General features: G+C 38.5%; 1 non-coding gene across 1 annotated transcript; it reads right to left on the bottom strand.

The window, feature by feature from the left end:
* Positions 1-212: 212 nt before the first annotated feature.
* Positions 213-319, bottom strand: LOC134757655 (U6 spliceosomal RNA). Its single transcript, XR_010131887.1, has one exon. It is a non-coding gene; the product is annotated as a U6 spliceosomal RNA (small nuclear RNA).
* Between the last annotated feature and the right edge of the window lie 15,665 nt (positions 320-15,984).

Below are 15,984 nucleotides of genomic sequence, written 5' to 3'. Positions count from 1 at the left end.
CCACCTCGCCTGGCTGCAGAAAGGATAATTTCTACTCATCTATCTATGTCTATAGATGTGAGATGATAGAAGGAAATAATCAGTAAGTTCAGACTCTTGCTGTTCTTATATGACATTTGGGTAGATTTCATGAATAGACCCTTTTTAGTTTATTATTTGCTTTTGGTTGATTTCCAGTCCTAAAACGCTAGTTTAAACAATTTTATACTTTTTTTAAAATGAAATGCTTCATGAATTTGCGTGTCATCCTTGTGCAGGGGCCATGCTAATCTTCTCTGTATCATTCCAATTTTAGTTCACGTGCTGCTGAAGTGAGCAAAACAACTTTATACTTTTATATTTGTTTTGGCGGGGAGAGGATTTGTCCACCTTTTTAGGCTGCTCTAACTTGAAGTATCATCTCTGGTATGTTTATAGTTTTTTTTAATGTTTACATTTTGGAGTTTTAATTTTGTTCATTCAGTAGCTTGAGATAGGGATCTAACTTTGTTTTTCTTCCAGATGAATAGATAATTTACCAAACAACTTCTGGCTGACTGACTGCATCTCCAGCTTCAGTCTGTTTGTGTATATAATTTTTGGTTGAGACTAATGTTTGAGCATGTGTGTGTATGTTGGTGCAGCTGTGGAAGAAAATGAATGGCAAGTAGGTCCTCAAAATAAAATGAATCACCTCGAAATGTTAAGATAAAATGGAAGCATCTGTATGCAATGGGTGAGATTAATCTGTGGAAGACATCTCAGAGATGACCAGTGTTTAGACTGTTATTTGTGATGCTGTTGTGTCTGACTTTGAGCCATTCATGACTCTACATACTTGTTTTTTTTACATCCTGTCTACATCTTTTCCTGCATCTAATCTTAGTCCAACATTTTGATTTTAGCTTTTCTACTATTTTTGTACACTTGGCAACAACGTGGGACCCTTATTTAAAAGAGCAAGTGGCCTTATAAAAGAGACCCCAGAAAGATTCCTCACCCCTTTTACCATGTGAAAACACAGAAAAAGACAGCCATCTATGATCCAGGAAGCAGACCCTCACCAGACTCCAAATCTGCCAGTGTCTTGACTTTGCACTTCCAGCCTCTAGGACCATGAGTAATTAATTTCTGCCTATGGCATTTTGTTATAGCAGCTTGAACAGACTAAAACAATGACTTATGCATAAGGAAAATTAACTTTTGGCAAGTTATTTTTATGGCAATGACCTCTCACTCAAGGATATTCAGCAGGTAATTGCAGAAGGAGATAGGAACTCACCTCTGTCTGCAGCAGTTCTGAAAAAAAATCTCTTAAACACCACAATTCAACAGGCGGATGTGTCCTGAAAGAGAAATGGGCTTCATTTTAGGTGGGTAAGTCAATCTCCATAGTAATTAGAGACAAAGTACATAAAGCACATCATGTGACATAGGACTCAATAAATGGTAGTTATCAGCATCATCATCGTTATAATCATTATACGATAGTTGTTTTGTGATATAGGTAAAATTAAACAAAATTTAAGGATACCGGCCACCCCTAAATGAAATGTTAGGGCGAAATTCCAGGCTCTGACAAGCCAAGGCCCAGATAGAACCATAATGCAAGGTCCCCTTACATGGCACTACTATGCTGAGAGCTCGGCCCTGCCTGGAAGTGTCACCTACCTTATCAGTTGCACCATCACTCTAGTTAGCTACCTCATGCTGGGGAGTGTTTCTATGGTGTACAATAGGTCCGCTGAGAGAAAGAGTCTTTGATGCTATTTATTTGGGCTGAGATAGGTCTGTGGCTGCCTACATGGGCAGCATTTCAGGGGTAGCACACAGGCTTTGAGATCTGGTTGCAGCCCTACTCATGTCCTAGCTGCGTGAGCTTCGCAAGTTGCTTTATCCCTCCGAGACCCAGGTCTTGTATCTATAAAACAAGGTTGATGATACTTTGCAGGGTTTTTGTGAAAATTGGAGATAATATGTAGGAAGTATTCAGTACACCCTAAGTGCTATATAATGGTATTATTTAAACACTTCAACAGCATCCATTAGTGACCCCTATCTTGGAGGTTTTACTTGAGGCTTAAAAGAAAAAAATATGTAAAGTACCTAGTACATAATAGACCCTTAATAATTGGTAGACTATTATGTAAATTTCAAGGAATACAGTTATCGAATGGACTTCTTTAAGTGTAATTCTCAATTTGTAGTTAAGAGGCTTGGGTCTTGGATCTAGAGCTACTTAGCTGTGTGCTCTGGGTCTCAGTTTCCTCACTCGAAAATGACATATTTGCACAAATGAGAAGCCAAGATGTCTCCTTTATAAATTGAAAAGGAAACTTTTTTACAATTAGCAAGGAAGGAGCTTTGGAATACTAGGGAACATTCTAGAAGCCTGGCTTAACACTACTAAGTTAGGGTCATTAAATTTTCAAAATGAATGAATTCATTAGGAATAAGAGAGGAAGAAAAATATGCATAGCCAAGTTAATTCATTCAGATATATTAGCTGTGCACCTGAGTCTTGGAGGAATGTCTTGCTCCTCTGAGCTCCTCCAAACGGGATTTTTGATGGAGTCTTACATGTTTTGCTTTCTTCTCACATCAAAACATTCCACGTACTTTGAGTTTAGATTCAGCCCTTCCTCCTGGTATTAAGGAAACAGTGAATACATCACCATCAACCTTCTTTCTATCAATATGAGAGACCTACCTGCTGTTTTATTTTTATAAGAAGAACACCTTTTTGCAGCCAAAAGATTCAGCTTACCTTGAAAGAAACTTTCCTCTTAATTAAAAAGCTATTAACGACATGCTCTTTGAGTTAAATATTGGTGTTTGTGGGGGGAGGGGTGCGGGGAGAGGTTGGTGAATGAGAAAGTTCTGCTTTGGGGATTCTGATACAAAAACTATTAAGGGATTACATAGTTGCCTTAGCCCTGCATACATTCTTCATGATTCATTTATTTGTTCTCGTACGCTCAGTGCCTGGCACATAGTACAGGTATCTGCTAAAATGTTTGTCGAATTAGTAAATGAATAAGAGAAATGTCTTTTCATAGTCTCCAGTAAGGAAAATAGCATAAATAATCTTGAATGTGTTTCTGGTGGATTCTGTTTGAATAGAATTTAACTGGGCAGGGTACGTGGATTTTGGGAAACTGGGTTTAGGAGCAGTCAGGGAAGGGGAGATGCTAGCTTAGTACCTGCTGGGACCTCTTCCTTTAGACAGAAAAAGGGATGGCATAGTGTGAGGAGGTTAACAACCCACTGCTGTGGGCTTAGCATTCAGTCTCCAGCCCGAATAAGGCCTGTTGGCCTCCTCCAACCATAGTTGGGAATTGGGTATGCATGTGTGGGGAGGATGGGTAGGAATGGCTGAGCCTTGCCTGAGTTATTGGAAAGAAGCAAAGGTTGCAAAAACAAAAATAAAAACAAAAATGTTGAAACTAAAAATGTGTTTATATGTGGTATAAAGCAAGTGAATGACCCTTACACTTGCATTTGGTACTTGATGCCACTCTTTAAGGATGATGACTTTTCATACTGAAGATGCCCCTTCCTTTCTAGAGGACCAAGAACTTCGCTTTATTCCTGGCAGTGTGCATTGCTCATGGCAGCATGAAAAAAACAGAGTCCTGAGTATGAAGTAGAAAAAAGAATAGACTAGAAGTCATGGATCACTCGGTAAGCTGTGGGGCTTCTGGCAAATTAACCTCTCTGGGGCTCTATTAGAACATCTGCAAAGTGAGGCGTTTGGACTAGCTGATCTTTTTTATTCAGCAACATAAACTGGGCTGGGTGCTAGGCAGTAGGAGCTTGAGTTGAGTCACACACAGTCCTGGTTCACATTCTGGCTGATAAGAGCTGGAAGAGGAGTTAATTAAAAATACCAGCAGACACAGAGGAGGGGATAATTCATTCTGTTTGCTAGGGCTTGTGAGCTGATATTAGAAAAGTAGGAATTCTCCAGAAATGTATTAATTTGGTCATCATTCATTCATTTATTCAACAAATGTTGACACTATGGCAACTGTATACAAGGATGCCTACTTTCTATAAAGAATAGGGAAATAGTTATGAAGAAAGCAGACAAAATCTACTTTCAGTTTAATCTAAGCTGAAGCTGCTAGGGGAGGTTGGGAAAAGGTACTATTAGTTTTAGCTTTGAATGAATATTTAATATTGTTTCATTTCACTCTCCCAGTATACCCACAAAGAAGGCAGTATTCTCACTTTACAGTGAGAAACCTGAGGCCTAGAGGAGTGAAATCATTCACTGAGCTCATACCAATAAGTCATAAGGACTCAAGCCCACCCCTGCCTGTGTTCAGAGCGCCAGCATTTACCCGTATTGCAATTTTATGGCAGAAGTGGCTTCCTAGGCCCCTGGGTGAGTGAACACTTGTTTCACCTTCCCAACACTCCTTCTTTGAGGAACAGTACACCTGTTTTCTTCTGGAGAGCTAAGCCCTCCGACTCTCAATTCAGTCCTATAAAGAGGAGCGCTCATCCCTCCTACAGGTGTCAGAGGCAAGGTCATGATGTGAGCTTAATGTATCAGACCACATGTCCTTCTAGACACACTAATTGGCCCAACCAGTGATGGGCACAGGACCAAGCTGTACCAATTGGTATCAATGCCTGGACTTTTGCTGGAAATATTGAAAAAGGGTCTTGTTTTTTTCCCTGGGATTGTTAAACTGTAGACTGTAAGCCTAGAGTAGCTGATGTTCTCCAGAAGGGGTGAGGGAGCCTGCCTGAAAATGAAGCTTAATAGAGAAGTCTATTAGTTCATTCTCACATTGCTATAAATAAATACCTAAGACTGGATAATTTATAAGAAAAGAGGTTTAATTGGCTCATGGTTCTTCAGGCTGCACAATCATGGGGGAAGGTGAAAGGAGAGCAGGCTTCTCTCATAGTTGGAGCAGGAGGAAGAGAGATAGAGAGTGGGGAGGGAGGTTTTGTTGTAGGACTTTTCCCTTAGTTCAGCTAAGAGCTGGGTTCTTGTCACATGGCCATGAGAGATCAGGCTTGCAGACACTTTGAAGGCTGAGAATAAATGGAAATTATTGGGCAAAAGGGAAAAAAACCCCAACAGGGACCTTCTACAAAGCCAGAACCCTGCTAGTGTGCTTCCCACGTTCCGCCCAGGAAGAGGAGGGGCCAGGCTCCTTCCGGCTGCAAACAGCACCAACTTCCCGAGGCTCCACCTCAGTGTGCACCCCTCCCAGTGTGCAGGCCATTTGGAGTTTCTCTGGGGACCCCTTTACACTTGGCTGTCTCGGTTTCATACACTTTGAAATGGCCAGATCTCTCGAGAACTTGCTCACTATTTTGAGGACAGCACCAAGGGGACTGTGCCAAACAATTCATGAGAAATTTGCCCCCATGATTTAAATCACTTCCCACCAGGCCCTACTGCTAACATTGGAGATTATAATTCAAAATGAGATTTGGGCAGTGACACACATCCAAATCACATCAAGAGGAAAGCAGAATCAGAGCAACAAATTCCAGAAAACATTGTTGGAGGCCTTGGATCTAATTTTGCCTGAAACAGGCACTTATTCCTGTGCTTTCAGTTCTATGAGCTAATACATTATTCTCTTTCCTGTTAACGTAGTCTGGGTTATTATTACTTGCAATCTAAGCATCTGGAAGAATAAAGCCTCCAAGAGAGTGCAGAGAATGTTTATTTCTCTTTCTCCCTAGTGTGTTCTTCACAGTACCTGCAGAAGTCTCTTCCAACTTCACTTAAACTTTTCTTCTGGGAGGTAAAGACGACATGGTTTTTTGCTCTGCTGTGTCTCAGAACTCTGTCCCCAGGGTCATATTTCTATATATGAGGTGATGCCAGGCTTCGCATGCTCAAGTATGGATTGGGCAGCCCTCCTTACTGAGTGTTAACCAACATCTCTCCCTCTGTCCTCTCCAGCGCCTCTCTATCCAGTTCTGGCTCCTTTTCTCACCATGCTGTGACCCCAGACAAGCTCTGTCTAACACTGAGGATGTCATGCTCAGAGTCTATATGACTGCTCTACAGTGGCAGCATGAATGAAGGCTGAGGATGACGAGAGGGGACAGCTTCTTCCCTGATCCTAGTTTCCAGTAATGTTTTTTCCAGACTCAGAGTCCCAGAATCTCACCTCTGGAGAGCCTGCCAGATGTAGGCTAATCTTTATAAGCTGAGAGTCAAAGGAGCCCTTACTATCTTTTTATTAGGAATGAGAGAGGTTGTTGGGTGCTGCATTTGACTTTACCTGGCCTCACCATCTGTCTCACTGCTGACATCTGGCACCCAGTCTGATTGTTCCATTTTTTTCATTTAGAGCTCCATCCTCCAGGGTCATCAGAGCCCATTTATTCAAGGGAATGGGGTGACTCTTCTGCTTCCTGTTCATGTTTCCTGACTGCTCCCAGACAAACTAGTATCTGAATTGCTAGGTATACCATTGCCGTATGCTAACAGGAGATATCCTCTTTCCCATAACCAGAGCAAAATAATAGGTGTTTTCACTTCATTGGGTCTTTAAGTTTTGCCCAAGAAATGATCCACTTGGGTTTGAGCAGTACCTTCTTTAAACTTATGGCCTATGGAGTCCCAATCAGATAATTATCTGAGGTGCAAGGAGTCCTGCCTGTATTGACTAGCACAGCTTATGCAGGGTCTCCACCTTGACCTTGGATGGTTCGGCATCCTCCTCCTCACCATCAGAAGGGATCTTCCTCTTCAAGCCAAGTCTGGGGTTGAATATTGCAGCAAGTGTTTTATTGTGGGACACCGACAAACATGTGTTGGAGGCTCTTAAGTGTACAGCTCTCAGTAACAGAACCACCAGCCTCAATATTTAAGCAGAGACTTTTAATCTACCGTCTGGAAAGTGTTGGGCATCTGAACTGCACATCCTGGAGACCTGAGGCATTCGGCCCCCAACAACAAAGCACTGTTCAACTTGAGGACATGAATGAGTTAAACATGGGTCTCTATGACATTCTCTCCAACAACCATCTCTTTCCACCTTGATCCCTGCCTGTGTGGTCCTTGAACCAGGGATGAATTTTTCTCTTCTTGCTGTTGTATTCTCTGAGAACAGTCTCAGCTTTTATTAAGAAAGAGCTTTGCAGGCCAGGCGCAGTGGCTCACACCTGTAATCCCAGCACTTTGGGAGGCCAAGCCGGGTGGATCACGAGGTCAGGAGATCGAGACCATCCTTGCTAACATGGTGAAACCCCGTCTCTACTAAAAATACAAAAAATTAGGCAGGCATGGTGGCGTGTGCTGTAGTCCCAGCTGAGACAGGGAAATCGCATGAACCCAGGAGCTGGAGGTTACAGTGAGCCGCGATAGCACCACTGCACTCCAGTCTGGGTGACAGAGCAAGACTGTCTCAAAAAAACAAAAACAAAAACAAAAAAACCCCAGAGTTTTGTAAAACGCCATTGACAACAAATACAATTCCAATGCCTGTGTGAGGACATGAGTCTGAGCTCTAGTGGGGCTCCCTGGCAGCATTTGGTCTTGACAAACACCTCCAAAATAAATTCACTCTAGAAGTCTGACATCAATTTGTAAGAATGAAGCCAAACTTTTCAGAAATACTGTGTAGAGAGTAGCTTGCAGATGAAAATCCACAATGCCTGGGAGGGAAGTCTGAATGGAAGATCAGATTAAAAGAGAGTCAGTGGGTCCTAGAAAGAAGGTGTAGATAGAAGGTGTAGAAAGAAGGTGTAGACAGCGGTGTAGATATTTCCATGTTTATACAGATAGCGGTGTAGATATTTCCATGTTTACACCAATAGCGGTGTAGATATTTCCATGTTTATACAGATAGCGGTGTGGATATTTCCATGTTTATAGAGATAGCGATGTGGATATTTCCATATTTACACCGATAGCGGTGTAGCTATTTCCATGTTTATAGAGAGAGCAGTGTAGATATTTCCATGTTTATAGAGATAGCGGTGTAGATATTTCCATGTTCATAGAGATAGCGGTGTAGATATTTCCATGTTTATACAGATAGCGGTGCAGATATTTCCATGTTTATACAGATAGCGGTGTACATATTTCCATGTTTATAGAGATAGCAGTGTAGATACTTCCATGTTTATAGAGATAGCGGTGTAGATATTTCCATGTTTATACAGGTAGCGGTGTAGATAATTCCATGTTTATACAGATAGCGGTGTAGATATTTCCATGTTTATACAGATAGCGGTGTAGGTATTTTGATGTTTATACAGATAGCAGTGAAGATATTTCGATGTTTATACAGGTAGCAGAGTAGTTATTTCCATGTTTATACAGACAGCAGTGTAGATATTTCCATGTTTATACAGATAGCAGTGTAGATATTTCCATGTTTATAGAGATAGCGGTGTAGATGTTTCCATGTTTATACAGGTAGCGGTGTAGATATTTCCATGTTTATACAGATAGCGGTGTAGATATTTCCATATTTATACAGATAGCGGAGTAGACGTTTCCATGTTCATACCGGTAGCGGTGTAGATGGTTCCATGTTCATACAGATAGCGGTGTAGATATTTCCATGTTGATAAAGATAGTGGTGTAGATATTTTCAAGTCTATACAGATAGTGGTGTAGATGTTTCCATGTTTATACAGATAGCGGTGTAGATATTTCCATGTTTATAGAGATAGCGGTGAAGATATTTCCATGTTTATACAGACAGCGGTGTAGATATTTCGATGTTTATACAGATAGTGGTGTAGATATTACCATGTTTATACAGATAGCGGTGTAGATATTTCCATGTTTATAGAGATAGCGGTGAAGATATTTCCATGTTTATACAGACAGCGGTGTAGATATTTCGATGTTTATACAGATAGCGGTGTAGATATTACCATGTTTATACAGATAGTGGTGTAGATATTTCCATTTTATAGAGATAGCGGAGTAGATATTTCCATGTTTATACAGATAGCGATGTAGATATTTCCATGTTTATACAGATAGAGGTGTAAACGTTTACATGTTTATAGAGATAGTGTTGTAGATATTTCCCTGTTTATACAGATAGCGGTGTAGATATTTCCATGTTTATACACATAGCGGTGTAGACATTTCCATGTTTATACAGATAGAGGTGTAAAAGTTTACATGTTTATAGAGGTAGTGTTGTAGATATTTCCTTGTTTATACAGATAGCGGTGTAGATATTTCCATGTTTATACACATAGCAGTGTAGATATTTCGATGTTTATAGAGATAGCAGTGTAGATATTTCCATGTATATACAGATAGGGGTGTAGATATTTCCATGTTTATACAGATGGCGGTGTAGATATTTCCATATTTATACAGACGGCGGTATAGATATTTCCATGTTTGTACAGATAGTGGTGTAGATATTTCCATGTTTATACAGGTAGCGGTGAAGGTATTTCCGTGTTTATACAGGTAGCGGTGTGGATATTTCCGTGTTTATACAGATTGCGGTGTAGATATTTCCATGTTTATAGAGATATCGGTGTAGATATTTCCATGTTTATAGAGATATCGGTGTAGATATTTCCATGTTTATACAGGTAGCGGTGTAGATATTTCCATGTTTATACAGACAGTGGTGTAGATGTTTCTGTGTTTCTACAGGTAGCGGTGTAGATGTTTCCATGTTTATACAGATAGCGGTGTAGATATTTCCATTTTATAGAGATAGCGGAGTAGATATTTCCATGTTTATACAGATAGCGGTGTAGATATTACCATGTTTATACAGAGAGCGGAGTAAATATTTTAATGCTTATAGAGACAGCAATGTAGATATTTCCGAGTTTATATAGATAGCGGTGTAGATATTTCCATGTTTATACAGATAACAGTGTAGATATTTCCATGTTTATAGAGATAGCGGTGTAGATATTTCCATGTTTATACAGACAGCGGTGTAGATATTTTGATGTTTATACAGGTAGCGGTGTAAATGTTTACATGTTTATAGAGATAGCGTTGTAGATATTTCCATGTTTGTACAGATAGCGGTGTAGGTAATTCCATGTTTGCACAGATAGCAGTGTAAATGTTTAAATGTTTATAGAGATAGCGGTGTAGATATTTCCATGTTTATACAGAGAGCGGTGTAGATATTTCCAAGTTTAAACAGATAGCAGTATAGATATTTCCATGTTTATAGAGATAGCGGCATAGATATTTAAATGTTTATAGACGCAGCGGTGTAGATATTTCCATGTTTATAGAGATAGCGGTGTAAATATGTCCATGTTTATAGAGATAACAGTGTAGATATCTCCATGTTTATAGAGATAGCAGTGTAGATATTTCCATGTGTATACAGATAGCGGTGTAGATATTTCCATGTGTATACAGATAGCAGTATAGATATTTCCATGTTTATAGAGATAGCGGCGTAGATATTCAAATGTTTAAAGACGCAGCGGTGTAGATATTTCCATGTTTATAGAGATAGCGGTGTAAATATGTCCATGTTTATAGAGATAGCGGTGTACATATTTCCATGTTTATAGAGATAGCGGTGTAGATATTTCCATGTTTATACAGATAGAGGTGTAGATATTTTGATGATTATACAGATAGTGGTGTAGATATTTCCATGTTTATACAGATAGCGGTGTAGATATTTCCATGTTTATAGAGATAGCGGTGTAGATATTTCCATGTTTATAGAGATGGCGGTGTAGATATTTCCGTGTTTAAACAGATGGCGGTGTCAATATTTGCATGTTTATAGAGATGGTGGAGTAGATATTTCCATGTTTCTGAAGATGGCGCTGTAAATACTTCCACGTTTATAGAGATCGCGGTCTAGATATTTCAATGTTTATACAGATGGCGGTGTAGAGATTCCATGTTTATAGAGATAGTGGTGTAGATATTTCCATGTTGATACAGATAGAGGTGTAGATATTTCCATGATTATAGAGATAGCGGTGTAGATATTACCATGTTTGTATTGATAGCTGTGAAGGTATTTCCATGTTTATGGAGATAGCGGTGTAGATATTTCCATGTTTATACAGATAGCGGTGTAGATATTTCCCGGTTTATAGAGATAGCGCTGTAGATATTTCCATGTGTAAACAGATAGTGGTGTAGATATTTCCATGTTTATAGAGATAGCGGTGTAGATATTTCCATGTGTATACAGACAGCGGTGTAGAGATATCCATGTGTATACAGATAGTGGTATAGATATTTCCATGTTTATACAGATAGCGGCGTAGATATTTAAATGTTCATACAGATGGCTGTGTAGATATTTCCATGTTTACAGAGATAGCGGTGTAGATATTTATGTGTTCTTACAGATGGCGGTGTAGATATTTCCATGTTTATAGAGTTGGCGGTGTAGATATTTCCATGTTTATACAGATAGCGGTGTAGATATTTCCATGTTTTTACAGGTAGCGGTGTAGATATTTCCATGTTTATACAGATAGCGGTGTAGATATTTCCATGTTTATACAGATAGTGGTGTAGATATTTCCATGTTTATACAGATAGCGGTTTAGATATTTCCATGTTTATACAGGTAGCGGTGTAGATGTCTCCATGTTTATACAGATAGCGGTGTAGATATTTCCATGTTTATACAGATAGCAGTATAGTTATTTCCATGTTCATACAGATAGTGGTGTAGATATTTCCATGTTTATAAAGATAGCTGTGTAGATATTTCCATGTTTATACAGATAGTGGTGTAGATGTTTCCTTGCTTATACAGGTAGCGGTGCAGATGTTTCCAGGTTTATACAGATAGCGGTGTAGATATTTCCATTTTCATACAGATGGCAGTGTAAATATTTCCATGTTTATAGAGATGGTGGTGTAGATATTTCCATGTTTATGGAGATGGAGGTGTAAATAGTTCCATGTTTATAGAGAGAGCAGTCTATATATTTCAATGGTTATACAGATGGTGGTGTAGATATTTCCATGTTTATAGAGATAGTGGTGTAGATATTTCCATGTTGTACAGACGGCGGTGTAGATATTTCCATGTTTATATAGATTTCGGTGTATATATTTCCATGTTTGTAGAGATAGCGGTGTAGTTATTTCCATTTTTATACAGATGGCGGTGTAAATATTCCCATGTTCATAGAGATGGCGGTGTAGATATTTCCATTTCTATACAGATGGCAGTGTGAATATTTCCATGTTCATAGAGATGGCGGTGTAGATATTTCCATGTTTATACAGATGGCAGTATAGATATTTCCATGTTTATGGAGATGGCGGTGTAGATATTTCCAAGTTTATAGAGACGGCGGTGTAGATATTTCCATGTTTATAGAGATGGCGGTGTAGATATTTCCATGTTTATAGAGATGGCGGTGTAGATATTTCCATGTTTGTAGAAGTGACGGTGTACGTATTTCCATGTTTATACAGAGAGTGGTGTAGTTATTTCCATGGATATACTGATAGCGGTGTAGTTATTTCCGTGTTTATACAGATAGCCGTGTAGTAATTTCCATGTTTATGAAGATAGCGGTGTAGATATTTTGATGTTTATACAGATAGCGTTGTACATATATCGATTTTTATACATGGAGCGGTGTAGAAATTTTCATGTTTATACCGACAGCGGTGTAGATATTTCCATGTTTAAACAGGTAGCGGTGTTGATATTTCCATGTTTATATAGATAGCGGTTTAGATATTTCCTTGTTTATACAGGTAACGGTGTAGATGTTTCCATGTTTATACAGATAGCAGTGTAGATGTTTCCATGTTTATACAGATAGCGGTGTAGATAATTCCATGTTTATAGAGATAGCGGTGCAGATATTTAAATGTTTGCACAGATAGCGGTGTAGATATTTCCATGCTTATAGAGATGACGGTGTAGATATTTCTATGTTTATAGAGATAGTGGTGTAGATATTTCCATGTATATAGAGATAGCGGTGTAGGCATTTCCATGTTTATAGAGATAGTGGTGTAGATATTTCCATGTTTATAGAGATACCGTTGTAGATATTTCCGTGTTTATACAGATTGCGGTGTCGTTATTTCCATGTTTATACAGGTAGCGGTGTAGTTATTTCGATGTTCATACAGACAGTGGTGTAAATATTTCCATGTTTATAAAGGTAGTGGTGTAGTTATTTCCATGTTTGCAGAGACAGCGGTGTAGACATTTGCATGTTTACACAGGTAGCGGTTTAGATATTTCCATGTTTATACAGGTAGCGGTTTAGATGTTTCCATGTTCATACAGCTAGCGGTGTAGATGTTTCCATGTTTATACAGATAGCGGTGTAGTTATTTCCATGTTCATACAGATAGCAAAGTGGATATTTCCATGATCATACAGATAGCGGTGTAGATATTTCCATGTTCATACAGAGAGCCGTGTAGCTATTTCCGTGTTTATGCAGATAGCGGTGTAGATATTTTCATGTTTATACAGATAGCGGTGTAGATATTTCCATGTTTAAACAGAGAGCAGTGTAGATATTTGCATGCTTATGCAGGTAGCGGTGTAGATATTTCCATGTTTATAGAAATAGCGGTGCAGATATTTCCATGTTTATAGAGATAGCGGTGTAGATATTTCCATGTTTGTAGAGATAGCGGTGTAGATATTTCCATGTTTATGCAGATAGCGGTGCAGTTATTTCCAAGTTTATACCGATGGTGGTGTAGATATTTCCATGTTCATACAGATGGTGGTGTTGATATTTCCATGTTTATAGAGATATCTGTGTAGATATTTCCTTGTTTATACAGATAGGGGTATAGATATTTCCATGTTTACAGACGAAGTGGTGTAGATATTTCCATATTTATATAGATAGCGGTGTAGATATTTCCATGTTTATAGACATAGCGGTGTACATATTTCCATGTTTATAGAGATAGCTAAGTATTTCCATGTTTATAGAGATAGCGGTGTAAATATTTCTATGTTTATAGAGATAGCGGTGTAAATATTTCCATGTTTATAGAGATAGCGGTGTAAATATTTCCATGCTTATAGAGATAACAGTGTAGATATTTCTATGTTTACAGAGATAACAGTGTAGGTATTTCCATTTTTATAGAGATAGTGGTGTAGATATTTCCATATTTATACAGATAGCGCGGTAGATATTTCCATGTTTAAACAGACAGCATTGTAGATATTTCAATGTTTATGCCGGTAGCGTTGTAGATATTTCCATGTTTATACAGATAGCGGTGTAGATATTTCAATGTTTACACAAGTTTCGGTGTAGTTTTTTCCATGTTTATACAGACAGCGGTGTAGATATTTCCATCATTATACAAGTAGCGGTGTAGATATTTCCATGTTTATACAGAGAGCATTGTAGCTATTTCCAAGTGAACACAGATAGCGGTGGAGATATTTCCATGTTCGCACACTTAGCGGTGTAGATATTTCCATGTTTGTACAGATAGCCGTGTAGATATTTCCATGTTCATACAGATAGTGGTGTAGATGTTTCGATGTTTATAGAGATAGCGGTGTAGATATTTCCATGTTTCTACAGATAGCAGTGTAGATATTCCCATGTTTATACAGATATCGTTGTAGAGATTTTGATGTTTATACAAGTAGCGGTGTAATAATTTCCATGTTTATACAGACAGCGGTGGAGATATTTCCATGTTTATACAGATAGCGGTGAAGGTATTTCCATGTTTGAACAGATAGCAGTGTACATATTTCCATGTTTATACAGATAGTGGTGTAGATATTTCCATGTTAATGGAGATAGCGGTGCAGATATTTCTATGTTTATAGAGATTGCGGTGTACTTATTTTCATCTTTATACTGACAGTGGTGTAGATATTTCCATGTTTATGTAGATAGCAGTGTAGATATTTCCATGTTTATACACACAGCTGTGTAAATGTTTACATGTTTATAGAGATGGTGTGGATATCTCCATGTTTATACAAATAGCGGTGTATATATTTCCATGTTTGTAAAGATAGCGGAGTAGATTTTTCATGTTTATAGAGATAGCGGTGTAGATATTTCCATGTTTATACAGATAGCGGAGTAGATATTTCAATGTTTATACAGTCAGCGGTGCAGATATTTCCTTGTCTATACAGATAGCGGTGAAGATATTTCCATGTTTATACAAACTGTGTTGTAGATATTTCCGTGTTTTACAGATAGCGGTGTAGCTATTCCCATGTTTATAGAGATAGCGGTGTAGATATTTTCATGTTCATACAGACAGCAGTGTAGATATTTCCATGTTTATAGTGATAGCGGTGCAGATATTTCTATGTTTATATAGGTAGTGGTGTAAATATTTCCACGTTTACACAGATAGCAGTGTAAATATTTCCATATTTATACAGATAGCGGTGTAAATATTTTAATATTCATAGATAGTGGTGTAGATATTTCCATGTTTGAAGAGATAGCGGTTTAAACATTTCCATGTTTATACAGATAGCCGTGTAAATGCTTACACGTTTGTAGAGATATCGGTGTAGATATTTCCATCTTTATACAGATAGCGGTGTAGATATTTCAATGTTTATACAGAAAGCGGTGTAGATATTTCCATGTATATACAGATAGCAGTGTAGATATTTCCATCTTTATAGAGATTGCCGTTTAGATATTTCCATGTTCCTACAGAAGGCGGTGTAGATATTTCCATGTTCATGCAGAAGGTGGTGTAGATACCAGTGAAGATATTTCCATGTTCCTACAGATGCTGGTGTAGATATTTCCATGTTCCTACAGATGGCGGTGTAGATATTTGCATGTTCATACAGATGGCGGTGTAGATATTTCCATGTTTATAGATATAGCGGTGTAGCTATTTCCACGTTTATACCGATTCCGGTGTAGATATTTCCATGTTTATAGAGGTAGCGGTTTAGATATTTCCATGTTCCTATAGATGGTGGTGTAGTTATCTCCATTTTCATATGGAGGGTGGTGTAGATACCGGTGTAGATATTTCCATGTTCCACCACATAGCAGTGTAGATATTTCCATGTTCATACAGATGAC

This window comes from Gorilla gorilla, chromosome 19 (assembly GCF_029281585.2).
Source record: "Gorilla gorilla gorilla isolate KB3781 chromosome 19, NHGRI_mGorGor1-v2.1_pri, whole genome shotgun sequence".
Lineage (NCBI taxonomy): Eukaryota > Metazoa > Chordata > Mammalia > Primates > Hominidae > Gorilla > Gorilla gorilla.
The sequence above is the reverse complement of the archived record's forward strand: the minus strand, read 5'-3'. Positions and strand labels throughout refer to the sequence as shown.